Source organism: Miscanthus floridulus, chromosome 6 (assembly GCF_019320115.1).
Source record: "Miscanthus floridulus cultivar M001 chromosome 6, ASM1932011v1, whole genome shotgun sequence".
In the NCBI taxonomy this organism is placed as follows: domain Eukaryota; kingdom Viridiplantae; phylum Streptophyta; class Magnoliopsida; order Poales; family Poaceae; genus Miscanthus; species Miscanthus floridulus.
In genome coordinates, this window is record NC_089585.1 from 110058961 (window position 1) to 110072826 (window position 13866).

Below are 13866 nucleotides of genomic sequence, written 5' to 3' on the forward strand. Positions count from 1 at the left end.
CTTACATCACCTCCGGTCCTCACTGCTCCCAGAGAAGATGAAACTCTCATACTTTACATTGCATCAACTAATCGGGTGGTCTCCACTACCATGGTGGTCGAGCGCGATGAGCCTGGCCACGCCTACAAGGTACATTGACCAATCTATTTCATCAGTGAGGTACTCAATGAATCCAAGACCAGGTACCCATAGATTCAAAACTGATCTATGCCATACTGATAACATCCTGAAAGTTGAAACATTACTTCGACGGATATCGTGTGGTGGTCATGACCGAGTACCCTCTAGGAGACATCATTCGCAACAAGGATGCGAACGGGCGCATCATCAAATGGGCAATGGAGCTATGCCCTTTCTCCTTGGAATTTGCAAGCCGTACTACAATCAAGTCTCAGGCACTCGTCGATTTCATCGTCGAGTGGACAGACTTAAGCACACCTGCCTCTCAGGGGGCCGATGAGTATTGGAAGATGTACTTCGATGGCTCTCTCAACATCGATGGTGCAAGAGCAGGAGTCCTTTTCGTGTCACCATCCAAGGAGCAGCTCTGGTACGTCCTCAGGATTTATTTCCTAGCGTCAAATAATGTCGCCAAGTACGAAGCATGCCTACATGGTTTGCGCATTGCGGTCGAGCTCGGTGTCAAATGTCTCTATGTTTACGGAGACTCAGCTCTGGTCATCAACCAACTCAACAAGGATGGGGACACAACCAGTGAAAAGATGGATGCATACTGTAAATCGATCAGAAAGCTGGAAGGCAAGTTCTACGACATCGAGTATGCACACGTGGTCCGAGACAAAAATTAAGCAGCAGATGCATTGTCAAAGTTAGGATCATCCCGAGCTAAAGTCCCACATGGTGTATTCGTTCAAGACCTGCTCACGCCTTCCATCGAAGAGGAATACCCCACGATCGTCAAGCTTCCAGACCAGCTATTGGTGGCTACGGTTCCAGCGTCAAGCACCACCGAGCCACCTCCGACCACCAATGAGCCCGGCTAGAGAGTACCTTTCATCAAGTACCTAACATATGGCAGCAGTTACACTGATCGGACAGAAAACGAACGCCTAATGCGTCACAGTAAGCAATACCTGCTCGTCGATGGCAAATTATGGCGCAAGAACACAAAGGAGGAAATCTTGATGAAGTGTATAACCCAGGAGGATGGCAAACATCTCCTGGACCAAATCCACTCTGGCTCCTGCGGCAACCACGCGGCCTCAAGAACGCTGGTTGGCAAGGCTTTCCGAGCAGGGTTCTATTGGCCGTCAGCTGTAGCCGATGTAGAGAAGCTAGTCCACCATTGTGAGGGTTGTCAGTTCTTCGCCAAGAGAATCCACGTACCAGCACATGAGATCTAGACAATACTAGCCTCTTGGCCCTTCTCATGCTGGGGACTGGATATGATCGGGCCCTTCAAACTAGCTCCTGGGAAATTGACATGTGTCTTTGTGTTGATTGATAAATTTTCTAAGTGGATAGAGTACATGCCTCTGGTACAGGCATCTTCGGAAAAGGCTGTCATGTTCATTGACCAGGTCATCCACCGCTTCGGCATACCCAACAGCATCATCACTGATCTGGGTACTCAGTTCACCGGGAACGCTTTTTAGGACTTCTATGATGAAAGGAGCATAGTAGTAAAATATGTCTCGGTGGTGCATCCCAGGGCTAATGGATAGGTCGAGCGGGCAAACGGTATGATCTTGGATGCACTGAAGAAGAGGATGTACAGAGAAAATGATAAGGCTCCCGAAAGACGGCTCAAAGAGTTACCAGCTGTGGTCTGGGGCCTCAGAACCCAGCCCAGTCGCAATACCGGCGTATCACCATACTTTATGGTTTACAGCGCTGAGGCAGTGCTCCTAGCAGATATAGCCTTCAGATCAGCACGGGTAGAGAACTTTGACGAAGACAAGGCCAATGAAGCGCGGGAGCTAGAAGTGAATAGTGCAGAAGAGAAGCGGCTTGATTCTTGCGTACGTACAGCCAAATACCTTGTTGTTTTGCGTAGGTACTACAACAAGAACATTAAGGAGTGGTTCTTTGTGGTCGGGGACCTGGTCCTAAAGTGGAAGACGAATCAAGCTGGTGTCCACAAACTCGCAACTCCATAGGAAGGGCCCTTCATGATCAAGGAAGTCACACGACCAATGTCTTACAGGTTAGCTCACCTAGACGGTACGGACGTACCCAATTCATGGCACATCGACAAGCTTAGGCGTTTCTATGCTTAACTACTAAGATATATACTCCTCTTGTACTTTTGATTTAATTCAATAAAGCTATTATGATTTCTCCGACCACTCTAATGTGTCACTTCGAAGTCTATTATTATTCTAACTTAACCAGTCAAAACCGACCACCATTCCTTCTTGGGTTTTTGGAGCAGGCCCTGTCTCTGGTTCCTCCCAATGCATGCATGGGATCTGCTCTCTACGCTACGGGTGATTGGCAGGTCCCCTCTAGTTTGACTTGTCTACGTCTACGTGTGCACAGGCTACGCTCCTCACACTCTGACCACAAGACAAACCAAGGCCATACAAACCTATCAGGATGACATGTCGACTAAACTGGTACAACTAAACAGAACGCTAACATGTTCTCACTTAGTTACACCAACGCGAGATTCAAGCTTATATACGTTTTCCACAAAACAAACAAGCTTATGATGATATACAATTACGTTATTATAAGCTTGCCTGAAAAGGTCTAAGTTTACAATAACACAACTACATCTTCTTCTACAGCTACAGCCTATAACTATTGGCTAGTCGGGTCACGCGGCACCTGCTGCTTGCTGGGCCTAGCATCGTGCTCGAGTCCCGGGGACTCTTGTACTGGTCGAGCTGAAGAAGATGGCCCCACCGATGCCTGGCTGGTCGAGACCGTAGGCTTCGCCGGTTGGCTCAAAACTGATGGCATTTCTAGCTGACTTGTTGATGACGTACCCTGTACAGGTGCTGTCCCACCTCCACACAGGTTAATGTCACCAATTATTTTTGCCGACAAGTCCAGCTAGGTCATCCGAAGCTCCTAAGCCTTGTCTGGATCTACCTCCTTTGGGTATCCAGCCTTCAGGCGCTTGAGATCGATCAAGGGGTAGTGAGCACGTACCATGCTTAGCACATGTGCACCTGTGTACTCACCTGCCTCCTTCACGAACTCTTGGAACCATCCCCATGCCTTTCGACATCTATCGACCAGTCCGAGCTGTGGCGTCCTTGGCACGTCCTCCGTAAGCGCTGGGTCGATAAGGTTGAGGATCGGCAAAATGCCCGTTGCCACATCCTGGCACCGGCTTTTCCATGTGTCCCGATCCTCGGTGATCTCTTGGCATCGCGCCTTCCAGCCATCACGATCTTTCATCACGGCTTCTAGATGCTTCTTGGCATTGACTTTTAAAACTGCAAACTGCACAAGACATTAAAACATCATACCACGACAAGATAAGGTGGGAAATAAAAGTGAGCAAAGGGGTCTGGAACACTTACTTTTCAGTTCCTCTTTCATCTTGGTCGTGTGGTCCTGGAGCTACGACTGGTCGTGTGCCAATTTCCTATTGTCCTCCTTCAGGCAATCACACTCTATGACCGCACGACTATTCTCCTCTCGGAGACAGACTACTTCGGCTTCTAAGCCTGCACTACGGCTGTTACTACCAGAAACGCAACAACACTTGTCATGCAATCATTGTGATAAAGTAACTACTTACTTGTTTTTTCCTGCTCTTTGTTACTGAGCTGGACGACTAGGTTCTAGTTCTACGCCTCTTGCTCCGTCCTCTCATGGTTGGTGGCTTCAAGTTGGTGGCGCAATTGTTCCACTTCGACCGCCAGTTCTTTATTGCTTGCTGTGATCCCCTCAATCTGGTCGAAGCACTTCTTGCGGTACCTTGCGGTCTTCATTAAGTCCTGCATGCAAAAAGCTAAGTAAGACAGTATGACTAGATGGTAAGGTCAGGTAGTCAAGCAAAGCATACCTGGACTTCCGTCACCAGTCGTTTCGCCGCCCGTTCAACTTTCATGGTCTCTTCGACCTCTGGGATTTCCTCATGAACAACCCATTGGTCGTTTCGCTAGCGCGACACATATACATGTTGTCGCCTATCCTATGGATGGCCCAAGACCTCTTCTACTTCATCCTCTCTGGCCTCTTCTTCAGGTACCAGTGCTGGTCTGGAGTTGGCAGCTTCTGCGATAACTATGGCCTTCCCACAGGCCTCAGCATCGATAAGCGTGCTCTGTGCTCTCGACACCGGCCGCCGCTCCTCGGTCTAACCCGTTACCCCTGGTGTTGAGGTGTCGACCTCCGCAGGGTTGGTGCTCAGAGCACTTGTACTTGGCTCGGCTCTCCCCTCGACCACCTGCTCGGGGACTGTTGTCTGGCCGCTTGTCTGCTGAGGCTCCGGTGGACTTTCTGCTATGGGTTCCTCCATGGCTGGCTGCTGGGCAGTCTTCTCTGACATTGCTGGCGGAGCCACGCCACTCCCGGCTAGTTGGTCCGGATTTTCGGTGGACGCCGACCTAATATATCCGAGATAAGTTCAGAAGGCAACAGTAATCAATATAAATTGTAAGCTTACATCAAGGTTACAAATACTTACATGTTGGAAGCACGGAATGATGTGGCGAAGGCACGTCTCTTCGGCCGTGCTTGCTCCACGTGCTCTGCGGGTGACACCTGGTTTCCCTCTATGACCAGCACCGACACTAGGGCTTGGTGCTCGACCCCTCCGCCGCTTGTCCTCGGCGCTGCAGTGGTATGCAATGCGGGTCCTACTGGCACGGAGGAGCCACCTTGCTCCATCGACTCCAGTTGCCTCCTCCTCTTTTGAGGGATGAGTCAAAAGATGTCTGCATCCTCTGTTTCATCATCTGACAATGTAAAGATCGCCTAACGACGCTTGCTAGCCGCCGGCCGCTTACCAGTAGCTCTGGCCGCTGCCTCCTCCCCAACTCCGAGCACGGCCCAGTCGACGTCTTCGATCCTGGCGCTGGTCTGGGCGGTTGGGCCGGCAACTTGTGGCCAATCTACACCAGGGGGTGGAGACACGAACACTGTTGCTCTATCCTGACCATTAATCTAGGAAACACAAAGGAGATAACACAGTAAGTTTCTATTACAACATAAAACTACGGGTACAAGGCAGGATGATTTACCTTTGGGGGAGGTCGAGCGAGTTTGAAAGCGTACTCGATGTCGCTCAATCTGACATAATTTGGATCAGCTAAGTTAAATAGCTCTCCAATTCTGGCTCTAACTTCGATCTTGTCAAGCGCCTCTTGCCTTGTCCTCGTTGGGTCTGCGCTACCTTGGTACTCGTAGCCGGGGTGTACCCTCCTCTGGTAGGGCTAGATCCTTTGGCTGATGAAGTTCCCGACCACGCTCGGACCGTCTAGTTTCTTCCACGAGATCATCCCAAGTAGTTCTAGGATATGTTCTAGGTGCTCGGACTTCTCCGACCAGCTGGTCCTCTTCTCTAGAATGAACCCCACGTCGCACAGTGTGATCGTGTTCGGCTCTTCGTGGATGTAGAACCACTTCTTGTACCAGTCGTTAAGAGATGTGTTCCAAGGGCAGTGCAGGTACTGGGCCTTCATCCCATCATGAAGGTTGAGGTACACACCTCCGGCTATCTTCGAGCCACCGCTTCCTTTCTTCCACAGACAGAAAAGATGACAAAAGAAGTCAAAATGGGGTTGGAAGCCACCATATGCTTTGCAAAGATGAATGAAGGTGGAGACAAGAAGAATCGAGTTGGGATGCAGATTGCAAATCCCAATCTCGTAATATAGACAGAGCCCCTGAAGGAAAGGGTGCACTGGAACCCCAAAACCCTGCTTGAAGAAATCTTCGAAAACCACAATCTCACCTGGTTGTGGATCGGGGTACCCCTCGCCCTCCGACGCGCGCCATCCCATGAGTTCCTTGTTGTGGAGTACTCCCATGATGACGAGGTCTTCGATGGTCTGCTCGTTGCTTCTTGACTTCCACCACTCCTTCGCCATGACTCTGGCTTTCTTCTAGGCATCACTTTTTGCCATGAATCTGGCCTTGCTGATGAAAACGGATACAGTGGAGGAGTGGTTGGTGATGATTTTGGAGGTATTAGGGTTGGCAAGAGGAAGAAGAAGGCTGCAGCGGCGAATGGTAATGGGGCTCGGTAAAAAGTAACTTACCAATTCTATACTATATTTAACCAAGAGTTCTGCCATTTCATCTGCCCGAGATTCTTGGGAGACGTGCACACGCACCGCAGACGGTTGTTTTCACAACCTCGAGATCTATGCCAATATATGCGCCTCTTCGTTATCAGTGTATGCGCCTCTTCGTTACCAGTGTGAGAGGGCCCACACTGACGCACCTCCTTATAGGTGCCAAGTGAATGTTTGCTTGAAAGGACAAGAAGGCAGTATGACGTGCTATACCTGTCTACTTTTTTGACCAGACACGCCAGATTGGACATGACAGAGTAAGAAGATAAATAAATATACCAAATAATAGTACAAGTGGCATTTGGTTCTTCGCCGCACGTCTCGTGCTCAGGGATGGTCCAGACCACTACTGTGCTCGGGGATTGGTATAGACCACTATCGTGCTCGGGGACTGCCCAGACCACTACTGTGCTCGGGGACTGCTCCGACCACTATTGTGCTCGGGGAATGCTTCGACCACTACCGTGCTCGGGGACTGCTCAGACCACTACTATGCTCGGGGACTGCTCCGACCACTACCGTGCTCGGGGACTATTCTGACCACTGCTCGGAGACCGCTCTCCTTGGCTACATGTGATTTGTACTCACATACAGTCGAGAGGCATTTATTTGGACCTTGCTACAAGGCTTATACTTCGCCCTCCAGCAAGGTTAGGGACTACATCGGTACGATGCACCTGCCGGTGCATCTCGTATTGCTTGTACGACAATTGGATTCTTAACTTCAGTGGAAATTCTTTTTAAACCCTGGCACCACGTGCTTACGTCACCTACTACCAGGCTCGGGGACTAAGTGGGCACACTTCACCTTGCGATGAATGTGTTTATTTTATCGACCCCTACGCTTTGACTGATTGCCAGAATTATTACTGTTCAAGGGTCACTTACATTTCTTTTCAGAAATACAAGTGGACACACTTGATAAGGAAAGAAATCTTTTTCTTTTTTCTTTAAGAGCACCATGCATTCTTCGAACAACTGGAATCTTCGGCTATAATCATGGTCTACTGCTCTCTGTTCTGACCAGAATGCTGGCACATTCGATTGGTCAATGTTTCAATCAGTTGGAGATGACATGAAGGCGGATCGCATTAGTCGAAGGAGATCGAACGGCGTGTCACAGCATAATACATGGTGCTCGGGGACTAGCTGTGGGGGTATTAACCCCTATACCCATACGGCTAGGCCTGGGCCGGCTCGGATCAGGGGGTCCAGCCCACTAGAAGACGACGCACGGCCCGGGCAGCCTGTTCAGAATCCTGCGCAAGGAGTCAAGGTGGATTTGGAGATCAAGCAAGATCCTGGTCGGTTAGAATAGGAATCCTTTTCTGGCCACCTATGGCAATTGTAACTGGCTAGGATTAGTTTCCAGATCTGTAACCCTACCCCCCGAACTATATAAGGTGGGCAGGGGACCCCTCTAAAAAACATCTCTCATTGACATACAACAATACAATCAGACACAGGACGTAGGTATTATGCCTTTACGGCGGCTGAACCTGGATAAAACCTTGTGTCTGTCTTGCGTTACCATCTTGTTTGTTGCTTGCGCATCTGTCTACCGATAATCTACTACCTTGGGTATACCCCTAGGTAGACTACCGACCATATTTTGTCGACACTCTGGGACAGCCACCGGTGGTAGCGGAGTCTCTACAGACTCACACCCCTCCGAACCCTCATGCAGAGGCCCTCACGCGTGCTCAGAAGCACGGCGAGGAGTTACGACAAAGGCGATAGAGCTAGCCACCACTTGCACTGGCACGCTCGGCGTAGCACACTGCGTCATGCGTGCGTAACACGGCGAGCGGCGCCCAGGGTCACATCCATCAGGTCCAGCGCAACATCCTAGATGGAGGGAACGACCGCCCTCAGTTGGCTCGAGCTGGCCAAAACATCGCTGCTGCGGCAATGCTTCTGCGCGGCCTCCCCGAGCCAGCCGACCCCTAGGAACAAGCAATCCACCAAAACCTTCGGGCGCTGGTGGAGACTATCGCCATTCAACAAGCGGAGAGCTCCGCGTCGCGACACCGGCTCGTGGACTCTTGCCCAACTAGAGGACTAGGGCCGCACCAGTCGAATCACTCCATCCACTCACCACCACTGTTGCTGAGGGTGGGGTAGGAGGCCACGGTTGCGCCACAGCCCAACCCAGCGCCCGCACCACACCGACCACCTATACATGAACACCTTGGGCCACACCATGATGCTCGCAGCGTCATCAACAATCGACGCCATGCCCGGCACGATGATGACGCCTATTGAGTGGTGGTGAGAGCAGGCGATACAGGCCCTAGCCTGACCATTGAGGAGTGCAGGGACACGCACCCTAGGCATGGTGGCCGACCAAATGGCCAGAGTCCTAGCCCGGATGGCCTAGGACCATGGGCCTTTGGTCGTCGCATCCAGAAAGCGTCGTTCCCACCGTGCTTCCGACCACCCACCAACATCGCCAGATACACCGGGGAAACGAACCCTGGTATATGGCTCAAAGACTTTCGGCTCGCCTGTCGAGCCAAAGGTGTGGACGATGACCATTTCATCATCTAGTATCTCCCCATCTGCATGGGGGAGCATGTTCGAGCATGGCTCGAATTCCTTCCGCCCGACAGCATCCGTGCCTGGGCAGATCTCAAGAGGGTCTTTGTCGAGAATTTCTAGGGGACATATGTCCGTCCTAGGAATTCCTGGGACCTCAAGAGCTGACAGCAAGAGCCCAACGAGTCCCTATGGGATTACATCCATAGATTCTCAAAGCGGTGCAACTCCCTTCCTGATGTCGTTGACGCAGACATCATCAGCGTGTTTCTCTCTAGGACACCTATGAGTCCTTGATCCATAAGCTCGGCTGTGTGAAGCCCCGTACCACATGTGACCTGCTCGACATCGCCATGAACCATGCCTTCAGCGAGGAGGCGGTCGAAGTGGTCTTTACCAGTGGCCGAGATAGGGGCAAGGCCAAGCATGAGGATAAGGCAAAGGCCCCTCCACACAAAGGGGCAAGAAGAACACGAAGGATCGGCGATGACTGGCCCACCCAGCCTTGGTCACCGCGACCGATCATGCGGGCAAGCAGCCCCAGCAGGGCCAACCCAACCACTTTGACAAGCTTATGGAGAGTCCATGCACCAACCACGCCTACCCCATCAAGCACCTCTACAAGGACTGTGAGCTCCTCAAGTGCTTTCTATGGCATATCGGCAAGCCGAAGGAAGGGAAAGGCAAGGAGGAGGAGGCCAAGAAAGGAGGCATGGCAGGCAAGGATGATGATGGTTTCCTTAACCTCGAGAAATGCCTCATGATCTTTGGGGGATCCGACACCATCCACTCCTAGCGCCAGCATAAGGTACGCTACAGAGAGGCATGCACCGCCGAGTCGGCCATCCCCTCTTTCCTTAGCTGGTCGGACTCCTTGATCACTTTTGATCAGAGAGACCATCCTTCCCACGTCGCCCAACTGGGTCGCTACCTGCTTGTTGTTGACCCCATCGTCCGTAAGAAGCGCCTCACCAAGGTGTTGATGGACGAAGGCAACGGCCTCAACATTCTCTATGTCGACACCCTTGACGCCATGCGCATCCCTCGGTCGAAGCTCCACCTAGTGAGCTCTCTCTTCCACAGCATGATCCTGGGGACGCAGGCATACCCACTTAGGCAGATTAACCTGCCCGTCATGTTTGGTGACCGAGCCAACTTCCACTCAGAGATCCTCACCTTTGAGGTGGTGGACTTTCCAGGGTCCTACCATGCCATCTTGGGGAGGCATGCTACGCCAAGTTCATGGTGATCCCCAACTACACCTACATCAAGTTGAAGATGCCAGGATCGAACAGCGTCATCACCGTGGGTAGCACCTTTTCGCACGCCTACACGTGCGACCGCGAGCATTATGAGCTCGCCATTGCCGTCATCAACTCCACTGAGCTCCCGGAGCTCAGGAATTCATTGACTCTAGTAGTCCTAGACTGCAACAAGCTGACCTCATCGAGTGCCTTCCACCTGATCGAGGAAACAAAGGCAGTGGGGATCGACCCCACTGACCCAACCAAGACAGTGCGGATCAGGACCAAGCTCTTGGCCAAATAGGAGAGCGAGCTCACTGACTTCCTACGTGCCACTAATGATGTCTTCACGTGGAAACATTCTAACATGTCGGGCATATCAAGGGAGGTCGCCGAGCATGCATTATGCCTTGTCCCGGGCTCAAAGCCTACCAAGCAACGCCTGCGTCGCTTTGACGATGAGAGACGCAAGGCCATAGGCAAGGAGATTGCCAAACTCCTGGTAGCCGGATTCATCAAAGAGGTATACCACTCTGATTGGTTAGCTAATCCTGTTCTTGTGAAAAAGAAGACTGGGAAATAGAGAATGTGTGTTGATTATACTGGTCTCAACAAGGCGTGTCCAAAGGATCATTTTCCTTTGCTACACATAGACCAGATAGTCGACTCCACCTTAGGATGCGACATCCTCTCCTTTCTAAATGCCAACTCAGGCTATCACCAGATCACGATGAAAGAGTCCGACTAGCTTGTAACTTCATTCATCAACCCATATGGTTCATACTGCTATATAACCATGCCTTTTGGTCTGAAGAACGCTAGCGCCACCTATCAACGGTGCCTGCAGCGATGCTTCACCGACCAAATTGACCCACCCGACCAACCTGACCAAGTTGAGCGGCTGAAACCAACAATCGCTGTCTATGTAGATGACATAGTGGTGAAAATGGCTCAAGCTAGCGACCTGATCGCAAACTTGGTCGCAACATCCGCAAACCTCTGAAGGTTCAGCATCAAATTGAATCCCGAAAAATGTGTTTTCGGGGTTCCAAAGGGGAAGCTGCTCGGATACATCATGTCCAAATGCAGCATCGAAGCCAACCCCATAAAAATCACGGCCATCTCCAACATAGGCCCTATAGGCAACATTAATGGCATACAGAGGCTCGCCGACTGTTTGGCCGCCCTGAGCCGGTTCATCACCTGACTAGGCGAGTGGGGGATGCCTCTCTATAAACTTCTCAAGAAGATAGACACATTCGTCTGGACTAAGGAGGCACAGTAGGCTTTGGAAAGCCTCAAAGCATCACTGACATTGGCTCTAATCCTCGTTGCTCCTGAACAGGGAGAACCCCTCCTCCTCTACATCACGGCAAACAACCACAATGTGAGCGCCGCCCTGGTCATCGAAAGAGAGGAACTGGGACACCCCCTGAAGGTCCAACGACTAGTGTACTTCATTAGTGAGGTACTCACCTAAAAGGATCAAGATGCCCAAGAGGGGGGGGTGAATTGGGCTAATTCTAAATTTCTTTGCAATAATTAAATCCTATGGTTAGCCCAATTAACCCTTTGTGCCTAGAAAGTGTTTCTAATGTTCTACCGTACAAAAAGTCTTGCAACCTAAGTTCCAATCCTACTCTAGCATGGCACTTCTATGAATGTAAAGACAAGTATTGAATTGCTCAAAGTAAATGGTCAAAGTAAAGAGAGAAGGAGGAACGCGACGATGTTTTGCCGAGGTATCGGAGAGTCGCCACTGCCCACTAGTCCTCGTTGGAGCACCCGCGCAAGGGTGTAGCTCCCCTTTGATCCACGCAAGGATCAAGTGCTCTCTACGGGTTGATTCTTTGATACTCCATCGCGGTCAATCACCCACAACCGTCACAACTTGAGTTGGGTCATCCACAAGCATCGCCGGATGATCACCAAGCTCCCAATCACCACCAAGCCATCTAGGTGATGGTGATCACCAAGAGTAACAAGCATGAACTCTCACTTGACCACGACAAGCCTAATAAGAAGGGTGGATACACACTTTGCTACTCTTGATCTCACTAATGAGGGCTCTCTTTGGGATTCTCAAATCTCAATCACCTCACTAGGACCTTGCTCTTCTTGGCACTCACAGAGGTGTTTTTCATCTGTTGGAATAAGCAAAAGTGCCTCCACACAAGAATGTAGGAAGTATTTATAACATGGGCTGAAAAATGAACCGTTATGTGCCTCTACGGGGTGACCAGACGCTCCGGTCAGTTCACCCCGAACTCCAGTGATCAAGTGGTGACCGGACGTTGGACATCGTCCGGTCAGCACTGACCGGATGCGTCCGGTCATGATTTTCCCTCTCTAGAACCTTACTGGAGTCAACCGGACGCTGGCCCTCAGCGTTCGGTCACTTCACCTCTCAGCGTCCGGTCACTTCTAGACGGCTTCACCTTGATCAAATGAACTAACCGAACTTTGTGCCAGCGTCCGGTCACACCGAAGCTAGCGTCCGGTCAGTATTTGACCCTCCATTCACTTCCAACTCTTGATCATACATGAATGAAGTTTGCTCCAATGGATCTAAGGGCTATTTTGGAGCTACCTAGTGCTTGATTTAGCAAGTGTGCACCACACCTAACTCACTAGACTCACCTAGGTCAAGCTACCTATCCATACCCCCTTTAATAGTATGGCCAAAGAAAAAACAAAGTCCTAAACTACTCTAAGTGTCTCTTCAACATCAAACGACACTTAGAACTAGTCCATCCTTAATTTTCTCGTCCATCCTTTGAAAACCAAAATGATTTCCATCATAGGAACATGACCACCATGATTGCCCAATCGATCTCCATTACCATGACCTAACTTAATTGCCTCTGCAAAACACACGTTAGTCACAGTAATCACGTATTGTCATTAATCACCGAAACCCACCTAGGGGCCTAGATGCTTTCACTCACCGACACCAAGGTTTGATACCACCAGGTTTAAAAGCTTCTATACGCCATGCTGATGGCGACCCAGAAGCTCTTGCACTACTTCACCGACCACAAAGTCATGGTCATCACCTCATACCCACTGGGAGACATCATCCACAACTGCGATGCCGTAGGATAGATCTCCAAGTGGGCTCTCGAGCTCATGGGCCATGACATCAGGTATATCCCCCATACTGCTATTAAGTTTTAGGCTCTCGCCGACTTCATAGCCAAATGGACGGAAGTTCTATGCTCGGCAAACTCATCTGCCGACACAGGAGCTTCAGACCATCCCCATCACCTAGCCATTCATGGTCTAGAGCCTCAACATGGTTGGACCCCTCAAAAAGGCCTTGGGTGGCTTCACTAACCTACTCATAGTGGTGGACAAATTCACCAAGTGGATAGAGGCGAAGCCCATCACCAGCATCTGCTTGGAAGAGGCGGTCAAGTTCTTCCTTGACATCATCTATCGTTTTGGTGTTCCTAATTGTATCATCACTGACCACGGAACAAACTTCACTAGGAAGAAGTTCCTAGACTTCTATGAAGGATACGGCATAAGGATCGACTGGGCCTTGGTCGGACATATGTGTACTAACGGTCAGGTCAAGCAGGCCAATGGCATGGTCCTCTAAGGACTCAAGCCCCACATCTTCGACCGACTCAATAAGTATGTCGGGCAATGGGTTGCAGAGGTCCCAGTGATCCTCTAGAGCCTAAGAATGACCCCGAACCGATCCATGGGGTTCACACCTTTCTTCCTGGCCTACGAAGCTGAAGTAGTGTTGCCCTCTGACCTCGATCATGGTGCCCCAAGAGTGAAGGCCTTCGACTGAGACTGAGCCGCAGAGGCTCAGTAGGACGCGGTCGACCTACTCGAGGAGGCTCGTGAGA